At 31.4% G+C, this 26,268-nt stretch overlaps 1 long non-coding RNA gene across 2 annotated transcripts; it reads right to left on the bottom strand.

Moving 5' to 3' along the window:
• Positions 1-16,098: 16,098 nt before the first annotated feature.
• Positions 16,099-18,804, bottom strand: LOC126698904 (uncharacterized). 2 transcript variants are annotated; one of them, XR_007646635.1, is made up of 2 exons: positions 17,739-18,804; positions 16,099-16,363 (listed from the first exon to the last, which is right to left on the bottom strand). It is a non-coding gene; the product is annotated as an uncharacterized LOC126698904 (long non-coding RNA). The 2 variants fall into 2 exon arrangements; XR_007646636.1 differs by having other exon boundaries at positions 16,099-16,602.
• Between the last annotated feature and the right edge of the window lie 7,464 nt (positions 18,805-26,268).

Consider the following 26,268-nt stretch of genomic DNA (forward strand, 5'->3'; position numbering starts at 1 on the left):
AATAATATTTAAATGAGATAGAGAATGGGATAGAGAATCTGTTGGAAGTGCATTTGAAAAAGTGGATAACTAAAAGGTAAAAGTCACTGTTCATTCTCTAAACAGTACAAAAATTTACTGGAGATACTCTAAGAGAGGAAGCCTCAAAAGAATAGCAAGAAAGCTCTCATGCTATTGCACATCATGTGACTGGCTTGTATCGTCTTATTCACAAGTCCAAAAAATGAAGTAAAAATTAAAGGCGAATCGGGGCTTGGCTGAGCTGGCTAGGCTTGTGTACTTCCTCTAATTCATTTAGATTCGAGTCCAACTGTTAGCAGGAGTTTGTTAGTAGGCATTCATAAGAGTTAGCTGTATTTAAAAAGAATGTGCTATACTACTATAGTTTATTATATACCTTAACCAGGGATAGATCTAGGATTTTAAGTTAATGAGGTCGGAGTATAAAGAAAAAAAATACTTTAAATAGGCATCTATATAGTATTAAATAATTATAAATACAAAAAATCATTATTTCTAAATACATTAAGATGCAATCATCTACCAACAAAGAAAAAAAACAACAATTTTTTTTTTAATACTAGGCTAGAGAGGATTTATTTATTTATTTTTGGTTGAAGTTAGAACATTTATTTATTTATTTTTGGTTGAAGTTAGAACATTTATAGTGATAGTGCTAAAAATTTTAGCTTTTAGCAACTCAAAAAATTACTTTATCTATTTTACTACATCACTTTACAATATATACCTAATATCAAATGTTCTATTTTTTTGTCACTTCATTTAAAATAATATAAACAACTCATTAAAATTATAAATAAATAAAGAAAATTTGAGTTTTTTAAATAAAAAAGATATAATCTTAATAAAATATTGTATTTTATTTTTTAAAAACTTGCTACAGTCAATTTGTTTTTATACCAGTTTACTGTAGTTGCAAAAAATTTAGATTTAACTTTTTCAATAACACATGATTTTTTGGTTATTTAGTGGTAAAATAGTAATTTTTTACTAAAATACAATCACCATTATGAATGTTTTTATTGTTTTTGAGATAGATAGAGGCTATTTGCCTATTGGGGTTAGGCTAGTTAGGCTGATGGGGAGAAGGAGGATCAATGGTTTTTGAATGGGATCCAACTATAAAATTAAAATATATAAATAAAAAATATTGGATGCAAGTGGGCCCAAGCCCTCACCTAGGTCCGTCGCTGACCTTAACGTATGCTTGAAATGCACTAAAGTCTTGATTTTTAAGGACCAAAATTGGTATTTATCCATAATTTAAAAACTATGTAGTAAAATGTCATTCTTTTGAAACTATTTAACAATTTGTCGATGTTTTTAATCTCAATTTTAGCAAATTTGAATTTTATAAATAACTTGATATCATTAAAATCAATTTTCATATAATTTGTGCCAAAGTGGAAGTTGTTGATGTGGCTTTTTTATGAGTCCAAATCTTCTGTCCCACTTTTTCTACTTCACTCTATACTTTACCAATAAATATTTACCATATGTTCACCTAATTAATTAAATATTACTATTAATTAATAATTATAATATTAATAAGTCAATAATGATAATATTTAATTAATTATATAAACACATGACAAATATTTATTGATAAAATATAAAATAGAGAAAAAAAAATGACAGAAGATTTAAACTTATTTTTTATTTGAAAAATAAAACCACATAAAACTTGATTTTAGTAGCGTTAAGTTCCTTACACTTTTTCAAATACTTTTTGACTAGTGTCTATAGCATTTGGTGCAACAGTCATGCAGTGTCCTTGAATGTATGTCCACTAGGTCAGATAAAAGCTAAAAAGTAGTTGCATTAGCCGCAAAAGAAGAGCAAGAAAGCTCTCCTGCTATTGTACATCACGTGACTACGTTGACTGGCTTGTGTTGTCTTATTCAAAAGTCCAAAAAATGAAGTAAAAATATAGGCCAACTGGGGTTTGGCTAAGCTGATAAGACTTAGGCACGTTTTCCAACCCATTTAGGTATGAGTCCTGTTTGCAGCAGAAGTTCGTTGATGGCATCCATTTGGTTGCACCCAAAAAGGACGGGCTATACTACCACTGTTTATTATATACCTTAATCAGGGACAGATTTAGAATTTTAAGCTAACGGAGTTGGAGTACAAAGAAAAAAAAAATCTAAATAGATATTTATATAGTATTAAAAAAATTATAAATATAAAAAATTATTATTTTTAAATATATTAAGATGCAATCATCTATTAACAAAGACAAAAAATATATATATATATATTTTTTCTAATATTAGGCTAGTGATGATTTTTTTTTTTTTGAAATTAGAGCATTTACAACGGTGGTACTAAAAATTTTAGCTTTTAGCACCTTAAAAAGTTAATTCATCTATTTTACCACCTCACTTTACAATATATAACCAATATTAAATGTTCTATTTTTTTTCACTTCATTTAAAATAATGTAAATAACTCATTAAAATTATAAATGAAGAAATAAAATTTGAGTTTTTTAATTGAAAAAAAATATATAATCTTAATAAAATATTATATTTTATTTTTAACAACTTATTACAGTCAACTGGTATTTATACCAATTTACTGTAGTTGCATAAAATTTAGATAGCTTATTCAATAACACGAGTTTTTGATTCTTTAGTAGTAAAATAGTTTTTTTTTTTTTTTTTTTGTTAAAATGCAATCACCATTGCGAATGTTTTTGTTATTTTTGTTAAGTTTTTGGGTTGGATAATTGCTATTTGCCTATTTGGGTTATGCTAGTTAGGCTGATGGGGAGACGAAGGGTCAATTGTTTTTTAATGGGGCTCAACTACAAAAATGAAATATATATAAAATAAATAAATAAAATTTTGGACTCAGGGGGCCTGGACCCTCACCTACGTCCGTCCCTCACCTCGTCTTTGTGTTATTTATCTTTCCACTGCTTTGCATGATATGATTATATGATTGTGTTAACCTAGATCTGAAACTTGGACTAAGTAATCACTTGGCTAATTACCTAGATTAATCCAATTGTATTTTTAAGGGGTCTAAAAACCAAACAATATTCTATATTTTTAGAGAGTTTTTTGCTGGTTGTATTTTTCTTTGGGCCAAGACAGTCTGTAATTTAGCTGCACATGCAGCGGCTAAATTCTTTCTTAGAACTCTTCAGTCTTCCAGAGGCTCTTGCAGCCGCTTGTAAGGTAGACTGCTTTCCTTTTCCTTCTGAGTAATAATACATTGCGGCTTATCAAAAAGGTATAAAAATAGAGGAGGCCAGACGGAAACACTAGACAAGAATTTGGAGCTATTCTTGGTGATTGACTACTCAAAAGTGCTGACTGGTCTGTTCTCTCTCCTCAAAAACCCAGCGTTCTCACTATCTCTAATTCATTGATGGCTTAAATCCAATCTTAAGTTCCATCTTCATACCTCCATCCAATCTTTTTATGGACCCAAGTCTTTCTTACCGTTCTGTTTAGTCATCCAAATTAATCTTTTCGGTTGTATTAACTAACTTTAGTTATGGAGCTTTTTGACTCATGCTGAGATTAACCAAGGACATAACTTGTTTGATAATTCAATTGTCACAAACTCATATTCTCCTCATATGGGAGACTAGGCGATATCATTTACCTGCAAGGCTCTTGACAATAAATAATTTAAAAAGGTCATCCCTAGCTGACGAATACAAAACCAGTTTATATTTAACCCCCATTTATGTTACTTCCCATCATCGACCACGTTCTTGAACTGCAAGATCATAATGCAGTTGCTGCTAGATTTGCTATGCAAAAAAAAAAAAAAGAAAAAAAGAAAAGCCAAGACTAAGAAGTTTGGGCAGTTAGAAATGAGTTCAATAAAATCTAGGACAACTAGGCATTTGTTCGAATGATCTTAGTAAAGCTGTCATATATCTTTGAGGGTGTTATTACAGATACGAATAATATAGATGATGATAATAAAGATATTCGGTATAACCATGTAGAACCCTGTAACTTCAGAGCAACTTCTGGAAACACAAATATGGTGAGTCTCTAAATGAAATGGTATTCTTAAATTCCGAAAGGCCAGTATAAACCAATAATCCAATAGCCTAATATTTTTTTTCTTAAAATCAGTTCCCAAGCTCCTCTACACAGTTTGAACTAGACCCTCACCTAAGAAGCGGTGGCGGAGCCACATTGGGACCCAAGGGGGCCTTGGCCCCCCAAAATATTTGAAAAAATTAGCATATATATAGTAGAGTTATTTTAATAAAGAAGTATTATATTCACAATATTTTTACAATAAATTTTAAGTGACAAATTATTATTAGCTGTTACGTGTGCGTAAAAAAAATTATTTAAGTTGTGGATTAAAATTAGAACTAATAACAACTTACTACTTAAGATTTATTGTGAAATTATTGTAAAAATATTGTGGAAATAACATTTAAATTATTTTCCTCCACTGCATAACCATGTGTGTGGTTAAAATACTTCTTGCAAAAGCAGGTGCGTAGCTGTGAAGGCTACTCTCGCATTCTCATATTTTTTTTTGTTCTTAAAATATTAAAATAATCAATGTATCATCACATCATAAATGTATATGATTAAAATATATTATTTCTATCATTTAATTTATATATAAAATAATATAATATGTATTTGGTTGCAGTTATAGCTATTTTTTTTTTTATATATTGAAATTTGAACGATTGTTTGTCTTTTATTTAAAAATCTTTAAATTATTAGTATTTTTTAACATTTTAGTCATTATATTTAATGGATGATAATTTAATTTGAAAAATCTAGGTTCATGGACAAGTTTAAGAGATGGTAATTTAGAAATAATACACTTTTGGGTTTTGATTATTAAATTGTATGTACATTATTGTTAGTATGGATATAATTGATATATACACATAAATAATCAATTGTCTAATTTTATGTTTGGCCCCCCCAAATATAAATTTCTGGCTCCGCCACTGCTAAGAAGCTTTAGTAGCACACAATGGTTCAGAAAAGTATTTGATCAAGCCAGTTTCGACAAAACTCAACTGGCTAAGTAAACTAAGTCCACCTATTATGTGTTATAGAATATTACCTAATTATGCCGTGATCATCATTCCATCACTTACTGCTTTCCTAGTTCCTGCATAACTGTGGACTTCACTGTGAGAGGGAAGACATTCAGTAATACCCCCTTGCCCTTAACAGAGCAAAAACACCAACCCCTGTTTCCTTGAGTTGCCTTGACCCCAATGAACATGTTTTTCTTGAGTTGACAGTAAACAGCCTATTCTTTGCTTCCAGGCTTTGTGCTCTAGACTTGAGATGGCTTCTTTCCAAAAAAAATAAACAAAACAGATGCCTTCTTTCAAGCCATTGCTACTACATTACCTGTGTTCTGGAAAATGAAATTTGATAGAAGCCTAAAAGCATATGAAACAAAACCATCAGGGAGAAATTCAGGGTTGGCAATTTAATCAGAATTTTTTTTTTTGGTCACTGGGAGGCAGAGGAACTCCTGTTCATTCTATCAAGTCCAGTCATGTAAACATTGCTGCCACAGCAAACTCAAAGCTATCAATCAAATTAATGAAAATTTTCTTTTGCCCTCAGCAATAGAGAGGCCAATAGGGTCAAATTGCAAAGAGAAAACCATAGATATCACCTGTCTGTCTTCAACGGCCCAACTATTTGTCCCATAACTTGAGGTTCAAACTTCAAAGGGACAAGGACACCTGGAGAAGCTAGTTTCGGTGACTGACTACTCCAAGCAATCACAACCCCCCCGCCCCCAACTCTCCCTCTCTAAAACCATACATTTTTCCTACCTCTTTTTCATTAGGGGCATAGATCAAGAATGACTCGAATCCAATCTTTTATGGATTCAAGTCTTTGTTCACGTCTTTTTGAGCCATCAAAATCCAATCTTTTCTGCTGCATTAGCTAACTGAAGGCATGGGGCTTTGAGACTTGTGACATATTGAGATTGATCAAGGACTTAACTAACATTTAAAAAAGGCCTTCGCGGGTCAGGCAACCAGCAAGAGATGACTTCAAGAAAATCTAGGACAACCAGTCATTTGATTCATTGGTCTAAGTAAAGCAGCTATATATCTTTGAGGTAGTTATTATACAAACCAGTAGCATCGATAACAATAATGAAGGTAATAACCATGTAGAACTTAGTAACTTCAAAGGTGCTTCTGGGAACGTAGATATGTATAGTCTCTGCATGAGATAATCTTCCTAAACCTTGTTAAGGCCAATATAAAGTTATAAACCAAATTGTCGAAGCCAGCTAATTGTGTAAAAAAGGTTTTAACCAAATATTGTCGGCCAATCATCCAATAGCCTAATAGTTTTGGTCAAAATTGCATAAGATCAATTCCCAAGCACTGCACAGTTTGAACTAATCCACGCCCAACAAGCTTAGTAAACAAAAGTTCAGCAAAGTAATTGATCAAGCTAGTTTCAAAAACACTCAACTAGCTAAGATAACCAAGTCTAGCCAACAATGTTTTTCTCCAATATGTGTAATAGAACATCACCATTCACATTGGTACAAGGGTAAGTCTAACCAACATTTAAATGTGATAACACAAAGATAAATTAACAATAAGGTCAACAACATATCTAATCAAGGGTAAAACTAAAGCTAACCATGCTAGCTGATAATCCAAGTAAAAGCTAACTCATTTGCTAATCAATTAAGAAAATTAAAGTAATACTTCATATTGATGAAGAAAATTCTAGAGCATAGGTTGAATTCCGACCAAATCTTATCATGTAAATGTGTAAAATGGCAGATCAAGTTGATCAGGCAATTTAAATAATACTAATCTTTTCCTTAATGGGTTGAAATAGACATAAGTTAGATAATTATTAACAGCGAGCTCAATTGGGCACATTTTCTAACCAAAACACTTATACAGGACTGAATTACAGGCTAATATTAATCCCCATTAGACACAATGTGCTTATTCATTTATAACGAATGAGGACTCCAAAACAGCACTAGTCCCAATAAATTCTTTAAAAGGGGAAGATTTTGGTACCAAATACAAACTGATCAACAACTTAATAGTACTAGTATATAATCCAGCTGAGTATAATAAAAGCTAACTCCTTTCAAACCAATACTCTCATATTGATGATGAAGTAAAACCAGCCATGTATAAATAACCAATACAATTTCAGGCCTTCAGCCGCGACATTTTTACAAAATAAGCATACTCAAGTTTCAACCAACCATCCTTGCTGAATGTGGGGCCTTCAATAAACTTTGCAATTTGCAGTTGCGTGCTTGCTCTTCCAATTCATGGCATAGCAGAGAAACTTTGATTACCAAATTGGCCATTTGTAGATGCTTGATAATCATATTAAGAATCTAAATGGCTGGCTGGTACTTTACATTATAAAAAAAAAAAAAGAGAGAGGGTGATGTGAATTATTGATTCAACTGATGCTGTGTGAATTCTACTTGTGGGGTAGAAGCAGCAAATAAACTCTGTTTGGCATCACCACTTTTTTTGTTTTTTTTGAAAGTAACTTTTCAGTTTATTTGTTTATGTATAACTTTTTAATGCCTCACTTTTTTCAAGTATAATTATTTTTTAATCCACTTTCAGCCAATAAACAAAATAAAGTTTCAGTAAAAATATGCATTTGAAGGCACTCTAATCACCACCAAAAGCACATTAAAGAAACAATAGAGGAATCCAGTTTCTACAAGGAAAATTTCAGATTGTATGGTACCAAATGCATAACTTTTGATGATTACTAGGGTTTATACCAACAAATCTGCGCTTAATATTTTAAGGGTAATTCCAATTTAGAATATTCTGGCCATTCTTCGTTCTTCTCTTGACTCCTTTATTTTCTTTCATTCCAAACATACTAGAATCTATGATATTTTTAAAGGAAATGAATAATGCTTTACCCTTCAATTGATAACATTCTGACTAACTGATTGCATTTGCATTATCCTAGTAGAAGATTTATAAATACCAACTTTTAGCCATGACCACCATTATCAAAAACAATGTAAATAGTTGAGTTGGACCTTACTCAAGCTGTGAATCGCAATGTCCCTGTCCAAGCAGAAGTAGAGGTGATTTGAAAATGCAGTTTACATGGCTATGCATTGCAACCTGGCCACGGTATGCATAGAGGGTGATTGCAAAACCTGTATTCAAGCCTTCTAGGGCTATCTTCATGTGTCATTGTTCCTTGGAGAATTGTAAGCATTATAGCTGAGATCAAAAGTTTAGTAAACTGTAATTATAAATAGACCTATCTCTTTTGATTGGGTCCCTAGAGTTGCTAACAGGGCTGCCCATTTATTGGCCCACTAATCTTTGCTGAATAGCATTTTTGGTTTCTTTGGCCTAAGCTCTGCTCCTCTAAATCTTTTGGATGTAATTTTGGAAGATGTTGGTGTTGTTTCTTAACTCTCTTCTTGATAAAATTTTTCCATTCAGCCCCAAAAAAAAAAAAAAATGATGCAAACTCAAAAAAGCCACCACCTGGATAACTCCAAATTAGTTTGATGATTGTGGCAACTAACTGGTTGGAGCATCATGCAAGAATCTTCTTTTAATTAAGACATAATATTTGAAAGGGTGTCAAATATCATACCAAAAAGAAGTCCTTTTCCCATCTCCAGTTTTTAGATCTTTTAAGTGTAGTATTAAGATCATCTTCAAGACTAAGAACAATACTTCTTCTTCTTGCCAGTAGCTGGCCATAAAACTCTCCTAATTTTCTTCCAATATATTGCTGAACTTGCCTAGGATGCATGGAATCGTTGCGGCAGAGCACTTGTTACTAGCTGAATGAAACAGTCTTGTTTTAGTTGTAATAAACCAGCGAAAGAAAAATTCTTCTTGTTACTCCAAGACAGTGAAGAAGTATAATGGGTAGTGAGAAATTGAATGATGTATCAATGAGTCATAATTAATCCCCTTTTTTTAGAAAATATTCCAAGGTAATTACAATTACAGTATTACTAACAATTAAGACTTGATCAGAACCTAGCTAAAGGAATCACATTCTAAAAAGTAGTGCCTTTAGGCATTGGCGGCCTTGATAGAAAATATGGTAAGCATGTTGTACCTTTTATTTGATAGTCACTTTTTATCTCGAAAAAAAAAAAAAAAAGTAAATGAGCTCACAGTACATTAGTTGGTGGTAACACTAGTTCGTCTTAGGTCTTAAAAAAAAAAAAAGATAAAAAGATAATAGGTCTTTAAAAAAAAATGTCTTATGGTTTCTGTTAATAGGTCTTTTTAAAAAATAAAAATAAAATTAATGAACAAAAAAGGATAGGACGAGTACCCACTAAGACTGTATTTTATAATACAATTGATTCTTTGTTTTTATTAGTTTTTGCTATTTTCCAAATGCAAGCGAGAATCTGTTGTAGCCTCCTTAATGAGTGCACAAGGAAACCTGTTAACATAAATCTATCTCAATTTAAGGTCACACCATTTTATGACCATCCAAATAACAACAACATAAAACGTAGGAATCAATAAATTAGTGACAAGGATTTTCATTTCTCTTTGAATTTTTTTTCTCCGAAAATTTTTATATTATAAAAGTCATATTTTGGTGACTATTTTTATAATTTAAACTTATCATCTTAACAAATAAAAAAAAAAAAAATTGTGTTTCTAGTGTGGGTGCGGCTTGTGTCCAGTGAAAGTTATCACTGAACATGTTAGATTGCGGAGACGTGTCCACTTTTGGACACGTGTCCGAATCCTGATGTGTCCAGTGATAACTTTTACCGGACACAAGCCCTTCCCATCGGGAAATTATTGGGTACTCCCGGAGTACCATAAATGCGTACTCCCTCCTCTCACATGAATGGTGGGTCCCACTAATTAAATTCATGGTGGGACCCATTATTCATGTGGGAGGAAGGAGTATGCATTTATGATACTCCGGGAGTACCTAATAATTTTTCCTTCCCTTCTAGTGTTTCTTTACTAGCATAGGAATAAGGATAATAGCTAAAGGAAAATGTTTCTCTTTAAAATGCTTCACCTCTCCATTCAAGCAATTAATAAGGCTAAATAACTTGCTGGTTAGCTATTATATATGTCGAACTTGGACGTTCTAGATTATATTGTGTATTGAGAATCTTTGCTAAGAAAGAAGCTGAGTTCTGAAAATCAATTCTTAATTTAGGTAAGCCTCATGGGAGTATTTGAATTGTAGTGGCAAATCAGATACTTGAACTTCCAAAATTAGTGGTGACCATAAAGTGCTATTGCCTACTCAATAATTTGTAATCAAAAATAAAAATTTGGAAATGTACAGATCAACCACGGTATTCTTGGCATACATGGCGCATGATGTACAAATCAAAATTTCCTAGAATTTGTACAAAATATAACATGCTTGATAGTTTTTAGACCCCTTAAAAACACAATTGGATTAACCTAGGTAATTAGCCAAGTTGTTACTTAGTCCAAATTCCAAATCTAGGTTATCACAATCAAACAATTATATTATGCAAAGCAGCAGAAAGATAAATAACACAATGATATGATCACCTAGGAAACCAAACCGGTAAAAACCTGGGAAGGATTTAACTTAGCTATCCTCAAGGTAAACCTGAATCCACTATGAAAGAATCGAAGTTGTTCAACAGGACTTAGACCGCTAACATCCTATTGCTACCCACCAGTAGAAACTTACTGACATGACCATGTGCAAGCTCTGAGACCACGGACTCCTTCTTTCTTGGATTCTCCAACAAGTACAAGCACACCCGCTTGTGTTTCTTTAAGCTTCTATTGCAGTAACTGAATGATCATCAAGTTCTTGAATGAATCTCCTTCTTAATAATCCTAAGTTTATGTAAAGGAAAGCTCCTCACAAATTTCACAAGAGATTTACACAAACAGCAATATGAGTAACTATAAAACGTGGCTAGAGTTTGCCTTATATACTTAAGGCAAAAATACAAAACCCTAAACGTTTTAAATAAACTAGGGCTGAGTTGGAATTCTGCAGAAAACGCATTCTGCCCGAATTTCGATTGATCCAGCCTAAGCTTCAATTGATCGAACCAGGCCAAATTGCACTTTTAATTCTACAATAACTTAAATCCAACTTTACATAAATGAACCAACTTTGAGCAAGTCTAAACATGACTAAACATCTTGTTTTGATCATGGTTTGCCAACAATACATATTAGAGTTCTAAATACATAAGATCCTAAGTTTTTAGAACCTAACAATGCTTATTTATTTATCTTGCCTGATGCATAATAATTATTTTATAATATTTTTTTTTATTGATAGGACCTAATGCATAATAAATACAAAACAAAAATTCTAGTACTACCAAAAAATACACAATTTTTGCCACAACTCTTCCTGTGGTTGATTGTGATTAGGGATAAAAAAAAAATATTGGTCCACATGAAAGTGACAAGAAGCTGGTCACAATTTTATCCTTTCTCCCTACAACCAATTTGAATCTCTGATAAAAACCAAAACTCCCAAATAACAATTAAAGTTTCTGATAAATTTTTAGACAAAATTATAATTGAAAAAACATGCAGTCTTGAATAAAATTATTACAGAACTCAAAAGGATAATTAAACGGATATAGATAAGCACTATGCTTATCTGATCCAATTCCAACACTAACATACTCAAAAAGACTTCCTAATGATAAGGATAAACCCTTATTCAAAACAGTAACAGCTGAAAACAAAAGATAATTAACAGATAACAAATGCTAAAGTAATCAACAGAATCTGTCACCACTTAGTGGACCTTAGAGAGCATATAGTTTGTGTGAGCGTGAGCAGCAGAAGAATAATAGCAGCACAAGTAGAAGCAGATCTCCAAGGAGTGCTAAAATATTGATGCCATAACGTTGCCGTCCATCTATGCCAAGGTTTCTTGTAGAATGCATTCAAATCTTCACATATTTTCGAGTATTCATGGTTTATATAATCCCATAAGATATTGGTGTTAAGATTGTTGACAGCTGATGTTGTTGCGTTACTGTCGCCAAGGTAATTAACGAGGATTCCCTTATCACAAAGTAAATCTACATCTTTGGAATTATCGATAAGGAAATCCAAGATGACAAAGAAATTTGTAACATAAGCGTCCCCTACATAATGAGATTGTTCTAATGCAATAATGTTTCGAATAAGTTGTATTTTCTCATCATTTAACTTAATGCATGGGATTTCCAACACTCCATTGTTTAAATCGAACCTTATGTCAAGAAAGCGTCTATACCCTCTATAACATCCTATCTTCTCATCAAACTCGACTCCCTTCAACTTGACTCCTGCCTCATGTAGCTGGGTTGCAGAGTATGAAAGTTTAGCCCCTCTAGATCTTCTATACGGTATTTCTTCACCTAGATAAAAGAATCTAAGCAGATTTGTTAAGTGTTCTATTTGCGCATTAAATCTCCGTGGGGTCTTCGTCTAAAAGTTGTAACATTAAAAGAATTCAAAAGCAAGTTCCCTTAAAGAAAGGGGTTTTAACTCTAATTCAGCCAGAAAGTTTGCTTGTTCGAACAACATCTCTAAAACAAAAAGGGCAAGCTGATTTTCAAGTAATACCAAGTCAACTTTCAAAATTGGATGCATCCATTCCGCTATCACCTTAGGATCGTTCCTGAACAAAAATGGGTTAGATTGTCTCACGAAGTACTCAAGAATGAAGATCCCATCCACTAGGATCATTGTCACAAAATCATCACTGCATATGCTAGACACAATAGTTTCTGCGTAGTAAGAGCGAATTTCTTCTTCCTTATCTCTTATTGTGTGTACTAAATGCTGCAAGTTTATTTTAGCCCGTTGAATGAAACACTCACAAAACTGTACTTTACACTTTTTCATGGTTTGTAATTTTACATTGAAGTGGTGAATAGGGCCAATTGAAATAAGTAGAGGAGTGAAGGCTTGCTCTTCCAATTTTCGAACTTAAAAACATTGTTGTGATGTCAAGTGCCAAATTTCCATTTCCCTTTGCAGTTGAAGAGCTTCCTATCTATCAAGATAAGAGCCACTAGGATTAAAAACACACCCCGTGTAAAGTACAAAACGCTATAATTTGACTTCAAAGTTCATTCTATGCCACTATTTTCTAATATGTTAAAATGCATGCACTGGTGTTACAAGAATAATGATCATTTTATATCTAATCGTTTATAAAAATTTAATTTAATCATCCTCTTTCATTGTCCTGTAAAGCTGATCACATAAAAGATTTGCAAATATTTTAACTGGATGACAATAGTAATTTTGAATGAAGAATTTTAAAATGATTTCTTTTGATACAATAACTAATTGAACAAATAATTTTGGTACTTACTAAATCATTTAATTTCATTGTTTTTTTTTGTTTTTATTTTATTTTATTTTTTTAAATAGATGATTTCATTGTTAGTTTGATAGAGACAGAGTAATTAAATAGCCAGATTGAATTGTTTCATTATAGTAGGTAAAAGAAAGTACTTTTTGATATATTTATATACATACTTTCTACTTCCTATTACAATTTTTGTTATTGTGATACTATGAAATTTTTTAATGTTTTATCAAAATTTCTTCATTTTGGAAATATATTGAAAAGGCACAATTTTTTTTTCTTTTAATGGGAATATGGTATTGTTCAATAAATTTCCCATTGCAGTTAGTGTTTGTACTTTGACTTAAATTCTAGAAATCTCAAAGAATTTTGAAATTAGAAGTAACTTTAATTTGGTTGAGAGTAGTTTTAACATATGAGAAAAGTTATCAAATGCCCTAAGGGCTTGGTATAGGCTATATTTTTTAAAAAACATTTATGCAAAAAGAAAAAATAATTAATATTTTTGAAAACTTTTTATATGGGTGTTAATTGGACCCTTAACATATAAGCAAATTAGAAGTATTAAAAATTATACAGATACTTGATATAAGATTTGAGTAAATTGACAATATAATTTAAGAAAAGCATAAAATTAACGTGGATTAACTTAATTGTTGAACTTCCACTTTAATTATGTATAGATTAATAATATTCCACATTCGACAATTGATTATCACAAGCAACTTAAAATTCGTTAAAAAATCATAAAATATAATAGTAAGGAAGTCGATTTCATACCGAAACTGTTTTGGATTTACCACTGTATATATATAGTTTAAATAAACAAATTTTAATAATTAAAATTTTACTAAACTAAAATGTAAATAGTTTTTGATATATATATGTGTGTGTGTACAAACACACTAGTGTGGGTGGCACGTGTAAGACATGTGCTACCTCTTAAGTAAGAAAATTAAGATAGAATTTTTATTTGAAGAACTATGAAATTATATATATAAAAATGTATGTCATACAAAGTTAATCTCATTTGTATAAAACTTTTGATACCTATTTGTTAAAGGCAATATCCACTCATTAAAAACTTTTAAGAATAATAACGAATATCATCTTCCAACAATAAGAAACCGAGTTTTGCTAAAACTTTGTCACAATATTTAAATTTTCACAATAAATGATGTTATATGCTACAATTGAAACTCTTCATCAAATAGCTTCAACCATACACAATGCAAATTTTTTCATTCATACATTTTTCTTTATAATTTTACATGAGTCTAGGTGCAATCTTTAACTTAATTAGTTTTTATGAACACCAACTTTAGGCAAGAAAAAAATATATAACAAAACACGTGTCATCAAATTTTTCATTAGATAAATTATAAGTTTCTAAGATTTAAACTAAGAAAATCAATGTTCTCTAGGTAACAAATAAAACACCTTATATTACTATTCAAACTTTTTAAGCATTACTACCATCTAAAACTTAAAATACATGAATAAAATTTTTGGAAAGTTAAAATTTAGTGGGAGTATTTTAGCCACTACACATTGCAATATTTTAAGAATCATAAGCTTTCATTAGAGTTTAATTGAGAAAATAACAATATAACATATTTGCTCTTTTCCAAAATATTAAGGGGGAAATTGCTTGATTTTAAAGCCTAAAGAGAAATTGTGAACTACCCAAAATATAAGGGATGAAAATTATTTTAATCCTAAGTGTGTGTGTGTGTGTAAAACTATGTGTTTTTACTTAAAATGGTGCATAAAGAAAAAAAAAATATAAAACAAAATACAAAAATTCAACTTAAGAAAACTTTATATGAAACTGTGAATTTGGCTCAACAAAAATTGACTAATAAAAAAGAAAATTCTAGAAACACAAAGAATGACACAACATTTTCATAATATTTTTACAACTTTGTTATATTTTACTTTGATTTTACAAGATGTTTTAATATTTTCTTAAGAGAAATGTTATGTTCACAACATTTTCATTACAAATTATAAGTAATAGGTTGTTACAGGTTATTATTAGTGGATAAAAAAGTAATTTCATTGATAAGTTTAAATTAAAATAACAATTTACTACCTAAGATTTGTTATGAAAATGTTGTTGATGTAGCTCTTTTTTTTTTCTTTATAATACCTTTATTTTTTTTTGTGATTGGTTCTAGTATGATTATTTATTATTTTATAAAAATTAACATCTCAAGTTTTCAACAATTATGAAAATAGTGTGAAATCTTATTGTATTAATATTTTATTATTATATATGCAAGTTCGGTGTAAGGGTGGATTTTAAACAAACCGAAGTACTGTAGCGCAAGCACTATAAAATAATAATAATAAAAATGGATCACTGTAGATAAAACCAGTACTATAGAGAAAACAGTCTTTAACCAAAAAAAAAAAAAAAAAAAAAAACAGTGGATCTAATGGTGGGGTAAATATAAAAGAAAAACAGAAGAAGAAAGAGACATGTTGGAAGGTGCTATTTACAAACACCAATCCATCCTTATTTACAAAAATACCAATTTGGCTTTACGTTTTTTTGGCTAAACAATTTGTCTTTACCCTTTTAAAACCAACTAGTCGCTAACCCGTGCTATGCACGGGAAAGTTCAGGAAATTTATTTTAAAATATTATATGTATTTTTTCTTCTTTATTAAGCACTAATAAATAAAATTTGTATATTTGAACAAATAAATCAAAGTTTATAGTAACAATTTCCATATTAAAATTGCAATAATATAACACCAAAAACTTACATACAAATATATACAAAAATAATTTGTTTATGCTTATATGCTTCCACTTCTCCTGGTTGAAAATCTTCATTGTTGTACACAATTGTATCTTTGTATGATGTAATCTCATTTTCAACCACAAGACAAAGTTAAATCATGGTCCCAAAGGGCAATAGAAAGTTGTTTTTAGGCCCCTGGCAGCGTTCTTTCTTTTCCATGATACTCTAGATCTCCCAAAAGTGTAGCTTATATGCCTTGAAAAAGAAAATAACTTATTAACTTCCTTGACAATAACAAAGACCCACCACATGAAAATGTCCACTTAACAGAATAGGAATCATATTATTTAGTTTCACTAATCCACAATTGAATTTAGTAACTCACATTAAAGATAAAACCAAAGACTTTAAATTACATACAGTCCATTATTTCCATCATGAAAATCAAAAGATATGAGCATGTGGTTTGAAAATCAACCTACAAAATTATCAACCTGCAAAAACATTGTATTTTTCAGTTAGAATAATCAACACACCCATAACAATTCTTTTTATTAGACTGTAACCTGTATACATGTCACACATAGATGCCCTTATTTGAGAAAATATTACAACCATTAATTGAAGATCATGTAATCCTATTGTCTTCTTAATGTGTCCAAAGATTATGTTCAAATACAAGAAGACTACTGTATTACTCAACTAAAGGACTATAGTCATCAGTTATCACAAATAGTGTGCTCCTCTGCTTGAAAGTTAGAAATACTTATTCCTAAGAATGGAAGAAAGTTAAAGACAGTAACAAAGGAGCAATGCTAACTTCATGCTTCTTCAAGATCAAGATAAATACACAGCAATTGCAAGAAAAGCAATATTCCCATCAGAAAGGCCCTAACTGCTTGAAGGTAGGAAGCATGTCTAGTACAGAAAAATTACTGTTTGACTTTGTACGTTTTTCATTGGTATCAATGCCCTCTTAGTGTTTTTCGTCCAAAATAGAATTTATCATTCTCAAAACAGATAAAGGTTATCAATATACTTTGATGTTGTTTAACAACCTATAGTGTAGTGAGTCAATAGCTCTTTCTATATTGTACTTTAGGCTCGTTGCCCCTTTCTACCAACATCCTTCCATGATAAATTTTAATTACAATTGATTAACAGCTGAATCCAAACAAAGCTAAAAGAAAGTACATGACAAGAAGTTGTAAATACCAGAAGATTTTCACACAAACCAATATAAGTGTGAAATTGTAAACACAAAATGCAGCATAGTCAATAGAAGATCATCCTTAAAATAAAAGGGTATTTACAACCCTTCTCTAATTGAACAAATATGATACTCTCCTACTCAAAATAAAAACATCAAACTCTAAGTTACCTATGCATTGAGGCAATTAGTTTGACACTGAGATAAGATTGCCTTCATCAACATGCTTATGGATGACATCAAAGTATAAATCTCATTATTTTCTTGAGGCATTATGAATGACAATTAACAAAGACAACAGCATAAAAATGACTACAGATAGGGCATGAATATGAACAATGTAAAAATACAAATATGAAATAGGCTACAAAAGGCCAAATGAGCATAGATATCAATCACACAGGCACAAAATTTACTGACCTTCCATGAAGCAAACAAATCCCATCCAGGCTTAAACCCAATAGCACATATCACAGGATTCACAGCTTCAGAATCATCACCTATAGCTTCTGTTAGCCTCTCAGAACCCTCTGTTACATCAGTTCCATCAAACCCCATCAGTTCCATCAAAGTCCAATTCAACCCTAAAATCCCTTTTTTATGAAACCAAGAGGAATAAGTTTCAAATAATAAAGCTCTAACATAAATTTTCTAATTCCTATTGATCAACAGCGAGTCAGTAATATCAATAAAAGAAATTTGAAATTTGAAAAAGATTAGATTGAATTTTTCATACATGAAAAATAGTCCAACATCAGAAAAGGATCCCAATTCTTCAGGTCAATCTTGAAAATTTAATACCCAGAAGATAGAAAGTCAAGAACAAATGAAGTAGGAAAAGCTTTGTAAGCATGGGATTATGGAGAAGAGTTTATCGGGTTTTAGAAAAGTTTGTAGGAAAATACATGAAATTTTCCCCTGTGCATTGAACACCATATGAGTTGTTATTTCAGATTAGTATACATGCCCAAGCTAAAGGAAATTAGCAAGAACAATTGGAGTCAGTAAATTTTTATTAATTTAAAGGAGAAGAGAACAACGTTCATATAGAAGTTACCATCTCGATGTTACTCTTTTCCTGTCTCTCTTTCGCAGCATTCCTCTAGAATCGGACTCCCCCAAATTTCGCAATCGATGTTACTTTTCTCCTGTCTCTCTTTCGCAGCATTCATCGAGAATCGGACTCCCCCAGATTTTGCAATCGCAGATCTTCAAAATGCTTTTTTGCTTTTCGGTTGTGGGTTTGATATGGTTTGACTATGGTGGTTTGTGGGTTGTGATTGTTGTAGGTGGTGGTGCTGCTACTGTCTGCTGAGTTATGGTGGTTGTGAGTGGAACAGGAAAGGAGAAGGGGAACGGGAGAAATAGGGTCTGAGGAAGGAGATCTCTGTTGGTTTGTGGGTATGGTGGGTTTTGATTGAGGAAGGAGAAGGCAGAGAGCTATCTTTTGACTTTTGAGGAAGGAGAAGGTAGAGAGCTGGTTTTGCGTTTATCGGGGTTTAAAAAAGTTTTATGTTGCTTGAAAAAGTTTTTATTTTTTTTTATTTTAATATTATGCTGATGTGGAAAATTGTGGAAGCTTCAAAAGCTTCGGTTTTATATATATATATTGATTACATTAGATTCATATTTTAAAAATAATTATAAAAAAAATGACAGAAAATTCAGCAGATAATTGTTGTATGGAAACAGCTTATGAAGATTTTAGTATAAAAAAGAGATGATTTTCGGCAAGATAAATAAATAGGTAGATAGACGTGGAACTTAAATAAGAAGGAAATATTATATTATTAAAGCATACCTCAGTTGACATATTGTTTGAGTAGCAGTACTACTACACTAGCAGATGCAATTTGAGAGGTAGGAGTTCCGGACCGAGATGCGATTTGAGGGAAAAGAAAAGGAAAAAGATGAGAACAGAGATTAAATGCTCTTAGATTTGGCTTTGAAGAAGCCTATCGCTATTATAGGATGCAAAGCCGTAGTTTACACGCCAATCTAGGAAGAACAAATTCAGGGGAGCCAAAGCCACTGAATTTGGCTCCACTCTCATGGTGGACAGCGGGAATATGCAGCAATACAGGAACTAGGAAAGCAACAAAGTGGGGCCAAAGGATTCCTTGGGATCTTCATACTTTTTCTTTTATTTTATTTATTATTTAAAGAGAGAGGTAATTTTTTTTTGCTGAATAATTGACGAAATGAGAGAAAGGTAATTTATGCTCAAATTTGTGAAGGGCATTTCTTATCTTTGCGCTTTTTTATATGTTGGAGATGAGTTCGTATCTTTGCATCAAGATTACAAAAGCAAAAGTAGATATTTGTTTTGCCCAAAAAGATGTGAACTTTTTTTTTTCTTTTCGATTAGCAAAAAAAAAAAAAAAAAACCTGCTAAATAGAGCAATCCTTTCTTCTTTAGGTAAAGTCAGACAAAGGAGACAATCTCCATCTTCAAAAAAATTATATACTAGATACATATAACAAAGTGGTTTTAATATACATATTGAATAACTTCTCTTTTCTTTTTTTGTTGAAACAAATGGAATGATGTGATTTCCATAAAAAAAAAATTAAAAAAAGAAAGAAGAAGGAATGATGTGACTTGCTTATAATTTGTAGACAACATATTGAATAACTTCTCTTTTCTTTTTCTTTTCTTTTTTGTTGAAACAAATGGAATGATGTGATTTCCATAAAATAAAAAAATAAAAAAAGAAGAAGGAATGATGTGACTTGCTTATAATTTGTAGACATCTATCTAAATTTTACTTATTTTCACTATTAAGGTTGGGTTTGGATAGCGGGCAGACTGTGCGTTTGTCTTTTTTTTTGTAGATCTTGTACACTGTTCACAGGACCCATAAGTACGGATTTCAACAGGATCAACTTTAAAATTAGATCTCACGGTACTATTCACATATTTAAAAATTATTTTACTATAGTGTTTTCAATTTTCAGCAATAAGTAAACAAACCCTAAATTATAGTTATTAAACATCTTTACCTTTATTATTATTATTATTATTTTTGGTTTAAATAAAGTAACTCATACATAGGGGCGGAGCCACCTTATGGGGGGTGGGATGCCAAAATTTTGAAAAAAATACATTTATTATTTCTTATAAAAAAATCATTGTAAATTTTACATTCTTATCTCCCCGGCAGGAAAAAAATTTATATGAGCTTACTTTCAAAATAAAAAATATGTTAATTTTAAAAAAAAAAAAAGAGGTTGCAACAAATGTGATATCAAATATGAGAATAATACCATAAATATAAGTATAACATAGATACAATGTAAATGTATAATTTTCATTCTTTTTCTTTTTCTTTTTCTTTTTCTTTTTTGTAAAAAATGATAATTTTCATTCTTATGCCTATAAGTTTGTAGACATTTGTCTAAATTTTATTATATGCTTGTTAGGGAGATATAAGACTTTGGGAGACTCTAATTGAAGTTTTAATATAACATATAAGAACGCAACTTAACTCAAAAGCTTAAATCTATATGTTTAGGCCAAAATCTCTTTCAAATGTGAATCATTGCTTTTTATTGTGTAGTTCAAGGCCTATCCATTTATACCACAAACAAGTCTTATTAGTTCCTTCTTATTTATGGGAACCTCATGTTGCATCAATCTTCTTTGGTTTAGCACTATTGGCAATACTATTTTGTTGAATAATTTTCCAAGATAATTTGTATGGCCTTTGTGGGCTTACATTGTGTGATACACACTTGTGTGGGATCAAAGAGAATTAACATTGGGTATGCAAAACCCAAATTTAAAAAAAAAAAAAATTAAAAAAAAAAAAGCATTTTGCATAACATTGTAGCAACAAAAGATTAAAAAAAAAAAAAAACAATTAAAACACCCCCACACCAAGACGTGCATAATATTGTAGCAAATGCGTTTTTGCTACTATAATATCTAAAAATAAATGTTACTGCAGCTAAAATGCAAAAATTTATTCCTATATTTTATTCACTCTTCTCCCTCTCACTTAGATCGGCAATGGCATGGTCTTGGTGTTTTGTCTCGATGGGTCACGGTGTTAGGTCACAATGGGTCACATGGGTCTTGGCTAGCTTTGGGTCATGGTGGCTATTGTGGCTACAGTGGAGGAGCATGAGAGTGGCCATGTAGTCATTGTTGATTTGATGGTGGGTTTGTACCATGGAAATTGGGTTTGGTTGCTTCGGTGGTGGTGTTAAGAAGGATGGTCTAGCCTTGGATGGTTGATTTAAATATAAAAATTCATCAATCTAAATTAGAGTCGCAATAAAGAATTAAAAATCCACCAAAAGAATGATGGCAATATATATATATATATATATATATATATAGAGAGAGAGAGAGAGAGAGAGAGAGAGAGAGAGAGAGAGAGAGAGAGAGAGAGAGAGTATTCACCTTTTTTTGTGAGCAAAATATGAATTGAATGGAAGAGAAAATAACAAATTTTTATAGTAAATAAAATAGGAAGAAGAAAAGTCAAAATAAAAGGAAGATGAATAGATGGAGGAATTGTAAGGTTAAGGTATAGAATAGTGGGGTAAAAAAGTAAAAGTGAGGAAATGTTAGAAAAAGTGTAATTGTTAGGTGAAAATTAATAAGGAGAAAAATAATTAAAAATGATTGAGAAAATGTTGGAAATTGATTAATGACGTGGCACTGATGTGGCTTAATAGGAGTATAACAATAATAAATGCTACATTTCAACTTTTAGATATATATAGATACAGATTTATACAATTTGACTTTATTTAAAAAATATATATATATATATATATATATACACACACACACTAGCCACTTTTTTTTTTATAAAGGACAAAAAATTTTCATGTATACTAATTTGGAGTGGTTTAGAGAGTGATTAGATGTAGCACAAAAAATTATTTCACTCACAAACACTTAAATCTCTTACTCCCCTAGGTTTTAGGTTTAGTGTCATAATTTTTCATTCATTGCCATGAATACCAATAAATGCATAAATCTCATAATGCTTCCAGGTTTTTCGATAATTAAAAAATGCATAAATTCATAATAGAGATAAAAATTAAAAAAAAATATTAAAAAAAAAGTAATATTAAAAAAAAATTAGAAAAGCTTTATTTATGGTTACCATGACAACAGCCCAAAGAAGCTAGAAACACAATTGCATCACAAAGCTTTCTGCTAATTACTGGAATGTTTATCCATAATACCTCATAAACAAATATCATCAATTTAAATTAGTACACTGATATAAAACTTTAAATATCAAATGACCCCATTAAAGCAAATGAAATTTGCTTCTTATATGCCACCTAATCTTCCATATTGTCTCTCTCTCTCTCTCTCTCTTTTTATTTATTTATTATTTTTATTTTTATTTTTTACAGCAATATTTGCTACCAATTTTTGAAGGGACGGCAAATGCAAACTAGTTAGGTATAAGAGTGTGAGCATCTATTGAATTTCTTGTTCCACTTTATGATCCCTGCAAACATAGAGCCAAAATATTTACAGGACATCAAACATCAAGATGAAGTTAGAGCCAGAACTTCAATTTGAAAATTTCCATTTTAAGCTGTATTTTCACTCTCTTTGTTGAATTCTATTGTGTTCATATTGTTGGGGATTGGAAGTCTATGACTCACAAACTAGTTTTGCCTAAAAGGTAATACTTGTTGATCCAAACCTTAGGTACTAAAATCTTGTTAATCTTCCAATTATATAGTATTGTTATTTATCTTTCTGATATGCTAGTAAGGTTAGGCATCAATAGATACAATTCGATTTTGAATCCACAAATGTATTCTTGGTGCTTCGACTGAAATTGTCTTTAGCTTGATTTGTGGCATGGCTACTGAGAATGAAACCTTCATCATTTTTTTTTTTTATTGGGGTGTCTTAGTCATTTTGATTCAAATCTATGAATTTGTACCTGATTTGTTGTATTTACCATTGAGTAAAAACTGAAATGGCACATTATGACTCCAAATAGTAAAACCAGCCATATATAAATAGCCAATACAATTTCAGGCCCTCAGAAGCGGTATTTTTACAAAATAAGCATATTCAAGTTTCAACCAACCATCCTTGCTGAATGTGGGGCCTTCAATAAACTTTGCACTTTGCAGTTGGGTGCTTGCTCTTCCAATTCATGGTATAGCAGAAAAACTTTGATTAGCAAATTGGCCATTAGTAGATGCTTGATAATCATATTAAGAATCTAAGTGGCTGGCAGCTGGTACTTTACATAAAATAAAAAAAAAAGAAAAAAGAAAAAAAGAAAAAGAAAAAAAAAAGAGGATGATGTGAACTATTGATTCAACTGATGCTTTGCGAATTCTACTTGTAGGGTATTAAGCAGCAAATAAACTTTGTTTGGCATCACCACTTTTTTTGTTTTTTTGAAAGTAACTTTTCAGTTTATTTGTTTATGTATAACTTTTTAATGCCTTACTTTTTCCGAGTATAATTATTTTTTAATAAATTTTCAGCAAATAAACAAATAAACTTTCAGTAAAAATCTGCATTTGAGGGCACCCTAATCACCACCAAAAGCACATTAAAGAAACAATAAAGGAATCCAGTTTCTACAGGGAAAATTTCAGATTGTATGACACCAAATGCATAACTTTTGATGCTTACTAGGGTCTATACCTACAAATCTGCACTTAATATTTTAAGGGTAATTCCAGATTAGTATATTCTGACCATTCTTCACTCTCCTCTTATCTCCTTTATCTTCTTTTGTTTCAAACATACTAGAATCTATGATATTTTTAAAGGAAATCAATAAATAATGCTTTACTCTTAAATTGATAACATTCTAACTGATTGCATTTGCATTATCCTAGTAGAAGATTTGTAAATACCAACTTTTAGCCATGACCACCATTATCAAAACGATGTAAATAGTTGAGTTGGACCTTACTCAAGCTGTGAATCGCAATGTCCCTGTCCAAGCAGAAGTAGAGGCGATTTGAAAATGCAGTTTACATGGCTATGCATTGCAACCTGGTCACGTTATGCATAGAGGGTGATTGCAAAACTTGTATTCAATCCTTCTAGGGCTATCTTCATGTGTCATTGTTCCTTGGGAGAATTGTAAGCATTATAGCTGAGATCAAAAGTTTAGTAAACTGTAATTATAATAGACCTATCTCTTTTGATTGGGTCCCTAGAGTTGCTAACAGGGCTGCCCCATATATTGGCCCACTGGTCTTTGCTGAATAGCATTTTTGGTTTCTTTGGCCCATGCTCAGCTCCTCTGAATCTTTTGGATGTAATTTTGGAAGATGTTAGTGTTGTTTCTCAACTCTCTTTCTTAATAAAATTTTTCCATTCAAAAAAAGAAAAAGAAAAAAAAAGATGCAAACTCAAAAAAGCCACCACCTGGATAACTCCAAATTAGTTTGATGATTGTGGCAACTAACTGGTTGGAGCTTACCCAAGGCCAACTCCAACATTTTTACACTACTACAATACAAGTTGGCAGTCAGCATCATGCAAGAATCTTCTTTGAATCAAGACACGAAATTTGAAAGGGTGTCAAATATCATACCACAAAGAAGTGCTTTTCCCATCTCCAATTTTTAGATCTTTTAAGTGTAATATTAAGATCTTCTTCAAGACTAAGAACAATACTTCTTCTTCTTGTCAGTAGCAGACCATAAAACTCTCCTAATTTTCTTCCAATATATTGCTGAACTTGCCTAGGATGAATGGAATCGTTGCGGCAGAACACTCGTTACTAGCTGAATGAAACAGTCTTGTTTTAGTTGTAATAAACCAGCTAAAGAAAAATTCTTCTTGTTACTCCAAGAGAGTGAAGAAGTATGCTGGTTAGTGAGAAATTGAATGATGTATCCATGAGTCATAATTAATCCCATTTTTTTAGAAAACATTCCAAGGGAATTGCAATCACAGTATTACTAACAATTAAGACTTGACCAAAGTGCTTTTTTAAGTATTGGGGACCTTGATAGAAAACATGGTGAGCATGCTACACCTTTTATTTCATAGTCACTTAGGGGCTATTTGGTGTTGTTGTTGTTTTTTTTTTTTTTTCATCACTCATCACTCCTCACTCAATTTTCGTCACTCATCACTTAAAATACCCCAATTTCCTATACCCACCCGTTTGGCACATATCACTCAATTATGTTTTCAACCAAAAAATCTAAAAAAACTAGGACCCATGTACTGACCCATGTCATAAGACTTTCCTCTTTCCTTTTCTTCTTTTTTTTTTTTTCTTTTTCCCCTAACTATCTTTCTCCGCCTCTCCCCTTCATTTTTCTCTGCTTTTCTCTTCGTTTTCTCCCTGTTTTTTTCCCTTATCCATTGCTGTTGTGTGCTAAAAGACCGATCCATGCCCGTGGAAGTTCCAATCGCCGTTGTTCCTCCATGGGTATGTCTTCTTCTTCAAATATTCCTTCGTGGGTATGTTTCTCCATTTTTTTTTATGGATCTGAGATGATAAAGGCAAAAAGGAAGAAAAAAAAGATCTGATGCTTGCAGCGAAGAACAAAGAAAGAAAAGTTTGTTTCTTAATTTTTTTTTTATATTTTTTTTTACGGGTCTGAGATGAAGAAAAAAAAAAGGGGGAGAGTGAAGTCAAAAGTTGCAGCTGGTGGGTCTCTCATTGTGTGTGTATTTACAAGATTGCCATCATGACTCTATTTTTTTAACTTCAAAACACCTAAAATATGTTTTCAATTTCCATAACTCATCATTCAAAAGTCAGAAAATTGAGTGATAGAAACAAAAACTAAAAACATCCCCAAACAAACCATTCAGCCATGGGACCCACATATTTTGAGTTATAGGTGAGAGAAACAGAGTTATGGGTGATGGAAACTAAAAATCCAAACAGCCCCTTATTATCTCGCATTAAAAAAAAATAAAAAAATAAAAAATAAAACTCACAGTACATTAGTTGGTGGTAAACACTAGTTT

This window comes from Quercus robur, chromosome 9, assembly GCF_932294415.1.
Source record: "Quercus robur chromosome 9, dhQueRobu3.1, whole genome shotgun sequence".
NCBI lineage: Eukaryota > Viridiplantae > Streptophyta > Magnoliopsida > Fagales > Fagaceae > Quercus > Quercus robur.